At 36.2% G+C, this 8,369-nt stretch overlaps 1 pseudogene; it reads left to right on the top strand.

Moving 5' to 3' along the window:
• The first annotated feature begins 272 nt into the window (after positions 1 to 272).
• Positions 273 to 5,181, top strand: LOC121458756 (annotated as a pseudogene).
• Positions 5,182 to 8,369: the final 3,188 nt, after the last annotated feature.

The following is an 8,369-nucleotide window of genomic DNA, read 5'->3' as shown; positions in this document are numbered from 1 at the left end:
AGGTCGTAGATAAGAATTAGTACAGAGATCCAGAAGTGGACGATGTAGCAAAGCAAAAAACTTAGGAACATTCTGTTTTAAATGAAATGTGTTCATCAATTCCTTGCCCTCATGGATCAGGGATCCATGTGAAAAGGAGGCAGAAAGATTGCAAGACACGGAAGTGATGGATAACTTTTAGAAACCAATCTTCAAACAAACAACAGGACCGATGCAATATAAACTCACAGAGAGTTAGCAGCATGCACAAGATGTGAAAAGGGTCAGACCACATGGTGTCTCAGTACTGGATTGAGAATATAGGCACTGGATCCCACACTTATACAAGAAACTATCTACATGTGATACCCATGTGCAAAGGGAAAAGAGTCTCTTTTTCTAAGTGAGTTTCATTGTGTCTAACAACCCCATTGCCAGGATAGACTGGGGTTTTTTTGGTTTGTTTATTTGGTTTATTTCTTATTTTGTGTCTGGTTGAAAGAGAGAGAAAGAAAAGGATCATAAATTTGGTTTGATAAGAATATGGAGAGAATCTTGGAGAAGCAGTAGGCAGGACAAACATGATAAAATTATGATGTATGGAAAAATTTGTTCAATTAAAACTAAGAATTCAAAATTTTTAGATATGATTGCACATTTCTTTGTTTCCAACTGTCAGGAGACTAATACAAGAGAACAATGTATTAGAGTCCAGAATAGGCTACTTAGTGGGAATTTACAAAAATATAGAGAGTAAAATCAATGATATAACAAAAGTAATTGATAAAATTTGAATATCAGATGAAAGAATGAAAGAAAGATTTTTAAGATATATTATCTAATAATACTATCAGTAGCATTCCTTTCTAATAATTGGTATTTTATAGAAAATTTACTACTCCCAGGAGATCAAGGAATAAAAAGCAAAGAGGAAAGTTTACAGCTTCACTAATTCTAAAAATATAATCTTAAGTTTATTTACTTTCTTGTGTATTTCTTCCAGTTGCTTGCAATTCTGACCAGCATATACTGACTTACTGCATGAAGTTAGTTTTTATTTGCCTTCTTTCTTTTTCTGCGTCTGATAGAGTTTCTGTATTTTACTGCATTAATACTGCATTGGAGAATGAGCAAGTGTATTCTGAAATGAAAGGAGAATTTATTTCCTTTACCTGGACCGCATTGTGGACACTGACATCCGTGTGATGGTGTTCTACCACTGGGGCTAGAGAAATCAAACATTGTCTGGTAAACTCTGTAAGATTTCTAAAACATAACTTTTATCAGCCATTTGTAGCAAAACTATTTCAACTTATGAGCTTGCAATTGAACCAAATTTATTCCTAAGGAAATGGCCCAGAAGACAGATTCTGAAAAGACTCCATTTATCTTAGCCTAAGAGAGGCTTTGAGAGTAAGATCCAGTCGAAAGGGAAATTATACTAGACTTTAATTTCTTTGATTTTAAACTCAGATAGGAATGAACATTGATTTTGAACTCTAATGCCTTCATCTTTGGCATGGACATCTTTTTTCATTAGGAAGATCACTGAGTTATTGAATTTTAGACTCTTCAGGGATCTTTGTATGTCTTTTACATTAAAATATAAGAATAGGTGATGACTGGCATTTCAATATTAGAATATTTTAATATTATATTTTAAGTTTTGTGAATTCTTTAATAAAAATTAACAATTTTGTTTGTAATATTTGTATGTGAGAAAAGAAAGGCCTTTATCTGATTTTAGAAATAAAGCAATTGAAGTGAAAAACACAGTAGTTTTAACAATCTTAGCATTATTTCATTAGATATAGGTAGGTTTAATAGAAAATACAAAATAAGTGTGGAAGTATGTAGAAAACCTAAGAATACACACACACACACACACACACACACACACACACACATATATATATATATTTACACATCATAGTACACCTGTCTCCTCAAGAAAGGCAGCCATGCTCCTGTGACAAAATTCTTCAAACTCAGGTCATTTGTCTTTTCTACCATTCATTCAGCAATTAATAGAGCTTGTAGATACAAGGCAGTTTAGTTGACTGCATTAATAAAATTATGAATATAAAATTACAGCTAAATAAAATATATGAAGGCCATTTATGAACTATAGTAAGAAAACTCAAAGAAAGCATTATCTGCATGAGGAAATGTACTGACAGTCATTTTGAGAAATGTACTTTTAAGAGAAACCATTGTGTTGAGTAGCAGATTTAATGAGAAGGGTGAACTTTCCACCACTGAAATACAAAGATGAGATATAATAGCTTAATCATAGGGAGAACCTGGTAGTGTGTAAGACAAAACAGGAAAATCAGGGAGTATTTCACAGCTATTAGACATTTTACATATATTTTCCAAAATACAAAAAACTCTATCATTTATCATTAATTATTTCTAAACTCTCATTTTTTTCAGATATGTCTCAGTAATAAATCATAGGAACTGAGTGCACAATGTTAGTTCTAACCAAAAGTGATCCTGCGGCTATATATGAACTAGTAGAAGTCAGAACAAGCTTGTGTGTGAAAAATATAAACTATGTTACAAATGACAAGCCTGAGTTCTGAAGGTCATTGATTTGTCTATCACCTGTTACAACAGCGATTATGTGTATTTGGCTTCATTCCTGCCACTGTGCGTCATGAAGTGTTTCCAGGAATTCAGTCATGCCTGAAGGTGGCAGACTATTGAGAAGAAACTATGCGCTCCAAAATGCCACGTTATGAAATCATAGCGTGGTTATGAAATCACAATTTATTTCCTTTCACATCAAAATTCGTTTTGCTTGGGAAAAATTAAATTGCATTTCATCTTGGAAATGGAAGTTCTTCGTTTTCTGTCTATATTTTCTGAAAACGAACTCTAAGAAAAAAAAACGAGCCATCAATGAGAAAGTGTAAAGTGAGAGCAGTTAGATGAATGAGTAGGAGAGCAGGTACCACTGGCCCGGAGGGACTAGAGTGGAGGGAGAATAGATACACAGGAACTGGTTCCCAGCGCTCTATATTAGAATAGGTAAGAAATCAATAAAAAGTGTGTTAGAGGCGGTGGAAGCACACAAGCACAAACACACATACACACACACATGCATTAACTAACTTAAGAAAACAAATATAATGTTAACTCACTAACAAAATAAGAAAGTTGAATCAAAATCTCAGAGGTTGACAAACAAAAACCCCACAAACTTATTATTTTTTTTTAACTTCTATTTTATTTATTTATTTATTTATTTATCTATCTAGTTACTTTTTTCTTTTTTTTTAACTTTTTTTTATTGAGAAAAGAAAAAAAAAAAACAAATTTCCTCCTCCTCCCAGCCTCCCATTTCCCTCCCCCTCCTCCCACCCTTCTCCCCCTCCACCCACTCCTCTCCCCCTCCCTCTCCAGCCCTAAGAGCAGTCAGATTTCCCTGCCCTGTGGTAAGGCCTAGGTCCTCCCCCCTCCGTGCATTTCTAGGAAGGTGAACATCCAAACTGGCTAGGCTCCCACAAAGCCAGCACATTACGTAGGTTCAAAACCCCGTGCCATTGTCCTTGGGTTCTCATCAGCCCTCATTGTTCGTCATGCTCAGAGAGTCCAGTTTTATCCCATGCTTTTTCAGTCACAGTTCAGCTGGCCTTGGTGAGCTCCCAATAGATCAGCTCCACTGTCTCAGTGGGTGGGTGCTCCCCTCGTGGTCACGACTTCTTTGCTCTTGTTCTCCCTCCTTCTGCTCCTCATTGGGACCTTGGGAGCTCAGTCCAGTGCTTCAGTGTGGGTCTCTGTCTCTGTCTCCATCCATTACCAGATGAAGGTTCTATGATGATATGCAAGATATTCGTCAGTATTGCTCTAGGATAGGGTCATTTCAGGTTCCCCATCCTCAGCTGCCCAAGGAACTAACTGGGGACCTCGGCTTGGGTATCTGGGAGCCACTCTAGGTTCAAGTCTCTTGTCAACCCTAAGGTGGCTCCCTTAACTAAGAACCGTGCTTCCGTGCTCCCCCATCCAACCTTCCTTCATCCCAATCCTCCCCCTTCCCCAAGCTCCCCCCATTCTCCCCCTCTCCTCCCTCTCTCCCCATCTCCCCTTACCCCCATCCCACCCCACCCCCATGATCTCAATTTTCTCCCCGGCAATTTTGTCTACTTCCCATAGCCAAGAGGACAACTATATGCTTTTCCTTTGGTTCACCTTCTTACTTAGTTTCTTTGGGATCACCAAGTGTAGACTCCGTGACCCTTGTTTATGGCTAGAAACCAATTATGAGTGAGTACATCCCATGTTCATCTTTTTGGGTCTGGGATACCTCACGATCAGCTACAGATGTTTCTATATTGATCCATGCATTACATTCACACAAATTCATGAATATACTTTTTCCAACAATATATCAATACCAAAGATGGTTTGAAAAAAATATTGACTTTCCATCCTTTGCTGATATTGTAGACCTCCTCAATTTCTGGGACAATGTTTAAAAATTGCTGATGATCCTCCCAATCCAAGAGCATGGGAGATCCTCCCACGCTTCGTCAAATGGCCCTGCTACATAAGGCTGCAGCGGCAGAGGGCCAATCTCTATAATTGTCCCAATGTTCCTCCTGCCATTAACCAGTTCACCCAGGCCCTGGACGGGCAAACAGCTACGAAATTGCTTAAATTTGCCCACAAGTACAGGCCAAAGACAAAGCAGGAGAAGAAGCAAAGGCTGCTGGCCCGTGCTGAGAAGAGAGCTGCCGGCAAAGGGGATGTCCCAACTAAGAGACCACCTGTCCTTCGAGTGGACGTCAATACAGTCACCACTTTGGTAGAGAACAAGAGGGCTCAGCTGGTGGTGATTGCCCACGACGTAGACCCCATTGAGCTGATGGTCTTCCTGCCTGCCCTGTGTCAGAAGATGGGGGTCTACTACTGCATCATCAAGGGAAAGGCAAGACTGGGGCACCTGGTCCATAGGAAGACGTGCACCACTTCGCACAGGTTAACTCGGAAGACAAGGGTGCTCTGGCCAAGCTGGTGGAAACTATTAGGACCAATTACAACGACAGATATGATGAGATCCGCCGCCAGTGGGGAGGCAATGTCCTGGGTCATAAATCTGTGGCTCGAATTGCCAAGCTGGAAAAAGCAAAGGCCAAAGAACTCGCCACTAAACTGGGTTAAATGTACTGCTGAGTTTTCTGTACATAAATATAATTGCAAACCTTCCAAAAAAAAAAAGAGTAATTTGTTCCCTATCTTTGACTAGTACTAAACTCGAAAGGCATGGCAAGTGTGGTGGTGTATGCAGTAACCATTGAGTAAATGACACAAAAAGATCACATGTTCAGTCTTTCTGGTTTGTAATTTGCCTGGAGATGCTTACTGTGTACAATGTCCTAGACTTGGACCTCAGCATAGCACATCAAAATAATTCTAATAACCAAAATGTTTTTTAGCAATATAAAACTAATCATATAAGAAAAAATAATGATATAGTTGAATATGTACTATTTTCTTTTAAAGTATAAAATTCTCAAAATTAAAATACTATTTGTATATGAAAATAGTGGTAGTTTGGACTGCAGTGAGCTGAAACCCTCATGCTGACTTAATTCACTATTTAACATAGAATGACACCTTGAAATAGCATTTTTCACACACAAAAAAAATAAAGTTTGATGTTCTGAGTATGTATAGTTGCCACATACCGTGCCCGCGTATCTGTGCTCTGTACGCTGGCACCCAGTTTGCGAGCTTCGGACAAGGGGGCTGGAGGTTAAAATACACAGATACACACAAACAGAGAGATAGCAACATGGGTCATCCTTGAATTCCCCAAGAATATTCCCTTTATTGTGTTCAAGGGCAGATAATATAGAGATAGCCACACGCTAGCCAAACCCACCAGAAACCACTCTCCTGCCATCAGGAACTCCTGAAGGTCTCATGCTCAGAGCAGCTGTAGGCACTCAGATCAGGGGATTACAAAAAATTCAGGATCTGAAGTCTCACTGCTCCCAACATATAGTATTATTAGCAGACACTTAGTTACATAGGTATGGAAGGGAAAAAGATCTGAAAAGAGATCATGGGAGAATTAATATGACTGAAGAATAGTTTTATACTAAATTTTAATAAAAGTTGAATAAGAAGGTAGTATCATGGTTATTTATGACAAGCTTTTCAACCACACCTGACTTTGGGCTAATTACTTGAGTCAGGATGAGAATAAGCACAGTTTCAGGATGGAGGGTAGCCATGTCAGGAAGGCAAAACATGTGACTGGAGACCAGGACTTTGAGTCATTTAGTTAGAATCTTACCTCCTACTGCCAAAAGGTAAGAGACTGAATTCATTCAAAAGGCCAGTAACTCAAATATGTAATGAACTGTCAATAAAAATCTTACATTCTTGAAAGTGGGTGAGCTTCGACCATTAGTTACACCAGTAATAAAGTAGGAATGTAATATACTTACACTCCACAGAAGATTTTATGCAATCTCTAAACTGACACACTTTCAAAAGTCCCCTTTGTGTGGTGTTTTGTAGATGTTTGGTTGTAACTTTTATTTTTTCTCCATTAAATGTTACATTAACAATATTGCAGTAAGAACTGCATTAAATAAAACCACAAAGAAAATGAATAGATTTTCAACAAAAAGACTGCTAAAAAATAAATAACACATTTAACATTATTCTGAACTATATTAGATAACAAGAACTCCGAAATCAAAGTCATATTCTTAAATATGTTTCCCTACAATTGTAATGTCAAGGCAAGAGTCAAAGAAGAGTTGTACACTCTGGGAATCTGTGAAAACATAAGAGAACAATTCTATTTCTAGAAAAAAAGTTAAATAACATTGTCTACTTGATGTGAGATAAGAATTAGTATGTGAAATAAGTTATTATCTGAATTAGAATTGAGTCTATATAACATCACAATTATACAATAGCATATATATTTATATTACACTTAATGAACTCTAAATGTCAGTTAAAATAAACAAAACACAAATTACCCTTGGAATAAAATATACTATTGAAAATATAATTGTATTTACACAAATTGCAAACAAGTAAACTAAATTAGTATTTATTGATATATGTTCATTTGAAAAACTATTAAAAGAATGCATAATTACAATGAAAAGGGAAGATTGGTGATATTTTTTGGTGCCTGCAGGTCATAGAGTATAAAAGGTGTTTTATACTTCTTTTCAAAAACGATATTTGTGGTAGTTTGTTTAGTGATTGAAATTTCAAAATATTTAATTTAATTCTCAAAGAGAATAAGTATATAAAAGGCACAATTCGGTGATTATAAATGTGTTTTAATTCAGAAAAAAAAACTTTGTGCTCCAAATCACAGATGTATATTTAGAATACAATTTCTTATAAATATATATTTTCTTGCAAAAACAGTGTAGCAGAGGTGAGTGCAGTCCATTACAGTATCCTAAATAAATAAATACTTTATTATCTCTCTTCTGGATGCTCAGTGCTCTCATGGTTTTTTCCCTTACCAAGTTAATTACTTTGCCTCCAATAATCCAGATGTATTGTTTATGTAATTTCTTTCTTCCTGTTGACTTTTTACTAATGAGAATAATTGGACAAGCTTCCAGCTTTCTAGCTCCTTATTGTGTATTATCACAGATTCTGTCTAAAATTAGACTGAAATTCTCAGTCTATCAGTTTTTACTTTCTTTATACCCTGTAAGGTTATTCCTACAGAAAAAGATCAGTGGATGTATTCATGGTTTTTGACCATATTCCCATCTTTCAATTTTATAGCAGAAGTCACAAAAAGATTAATTTTACTACTTTGTTAAATATTAGATATTCTATAACATGGTATTAAATAGTGATGAAATATATAACATTAATGGTCATGTAAATTAATTCCTTTGAAATTTTGCAGCAAATATTCATTTGCTAGTTGTTCACACATTATTTTTACTTCTACATACCTATCTTTTGCTTATGAATACCTATTTTTGAGTGACCAAGATTAAAGCTAAGAAGCAAATTTGCATATTTCAATAGGCTCTCATGTGCAATATTGTATTAATGCAACTGTTATTTTCAAGGTACATGTATTGTTAGAACACCTCCAGAAGTTTCCTAGTCTATGCTTAATAAGAGTACTGTACAAAGGTGATTATAGGAAACAAATAAACAAACAGAGAGAAGTCTTTTGGTTGCAGCATGTTCATTAACGATTTAAGAGATGAATACCTTTCTGCAACGACAAGAAAAGCAATCATCAAAGTTATTTTCTGGCATTTAACATTTTATAAACCTTGAACATTAGAGTACAATTATTAGCATGATTTGAAGCTAATTCAGCAGAACAATAAAATGAATAAAATAGAAATATCTTTGTCATCTCATCTTCA

Source organism: Microtus oregoni, unplaced genomic scaffold, assembly GCF_018167655.1.
Source record: "Microtus oregoni isolate MIOR12 unplaced genomic scaffold, Mior012 000001F_ref0000356, whole genome shotgun sequence".
NCBI classification, from domain to species: domain Eukaryota; kingdom Metazoa; phylum Chordata; class Mammalia; order Rodentia; family Cricetidae; genus Microtus; species Microtus oregoni.
Note: the sequence above shows the minus strand (reverse complement) of the source record. Positions and strands in the feature narration are given on the sequence as shown.